General features: G+C 36.7%; 1 protein-coding gene across 1 annotated transcript in view; it reads right to left on the reverse strand.

Moving 5' to 3' along the window:
* The window catches only part of LOC102842326 (protein FAM19A2-like), a 676,150-nt gene that overhangs the window by 366,607 nt on the left and 308,278 nt on the right, over positions 1 to 1,265 (reverse strand). The gene's annotated exons all lie outside the window — the stretch shown is intronic.

Consider the following 1,265-nt stretch of genomic DNA (forward strand, 5'->3'; position numbering starts at 1 on the left):
TTGGCTCTGACTAATAAGCCTGTGTACAACAGAACAGAACACTGCCCAGTCCTGCACCGTCCTCAAAAATCTTTGGTACTTTTGAGCCCTTTGCTACTGCCACTGTGACAATCCATTTCACTGAGGGTCTTCCTCCTGTTTGCTGTTTTACCTATGAGCATACGTATGAATGCAAATTATAAGTGTTTCTGACCATGTCATATAATGTTAACAGTCAAGGTGAAAGAACATTTTACATTTTACTGTAATTAAGCACATATCCTTCAAGGATGAGTACATATTGCAAACACAGGTAAACTCTGATATCCTTGGAATTAAATGCTAATACAGTGGTTCCCAAGTTTGTCTTCACTTTGACTCAATTGGGAATCTTAAAAAATGTCAAATTCCAGTCATCACCCACACGAAATAAACCACAACTCTGCAGGTGGGGGCAGAGACATCATTCTGTAAGCACGTCAAGTAATTACAATGTGCAGACAAGTTTGGGACCACAGTATTAAGAGAAAACTCAAAGAAAACTTGATCAGTCCTTTAGAGCAACAGTTCTCAGACTTTTAAGCATGTCTAAGGGGTTAGCAATCTCCAGACTTTGGCAACCTCCCAGACCAATTAAATTACAATCTTTGGGGGATGGGAGCCAGCCAGCAGAATTTCTTTAAACTTCAAATTGGCAGTCAAGTTTGAGAACCAGTTTATGATTTAATCAAAGGCATTAGATAGCTGGAAAAATAACTTGATTAATACAATTAAAATCATTATAAAAACTCTCACAAAAGAAAAAAAGGGAAAGAAAGAACAAGACTTTGTATTATGCTATGGAAAGATAATGATGCTCTAACAAGTAGACTGGCTATTACGTTAACTACAATATGAAAATTAGGACAGAGATAGAAAAAGACTAAGCAGGACAAAGGGAGGAAAGAAAAGTAACCTATTGTCATATAGAGATGTGTGACTGAATCTTTCCATCTCTATTGAAATCATAACGTGTGCTCTTATCCTATTTACCACTCTTGCCAAATGTGCAAGTTTAATAAAATTTTTAAATAATTTTAGTGATTGAAAAGAGTTTCCAAATATTCGCATATATGACAAGAACACCCACACTTGCAGATGGTATCCACGTGACCTGGCCCCAATGAATGGATGATCAGAACTCAACCAGGAGAAGAAAGAAGAGGGAAAAAAAAAAAAAAAGAAGAGCAATCTGATACAATTTGATGAACTTGACCTATACCTATGGATGCAGTAACCCAAAAGAG

Source organism: Chrysochloris asiatica, unplaced genomic scaffold (assembly GCF_000296735.1).
Source record: "Chrysochloris asiatica unplaced genomic scaffold, ChrAsi1.0 scaffold00033, whole genome shotgun sequence".
Classification (NCBI taxonomy): Eukaryota; Metazoa; Chordata; class Mammalia; order Afrosoricida; family Chrysochloridae; genus Chrysochloris; species Chrysochloris asiatica.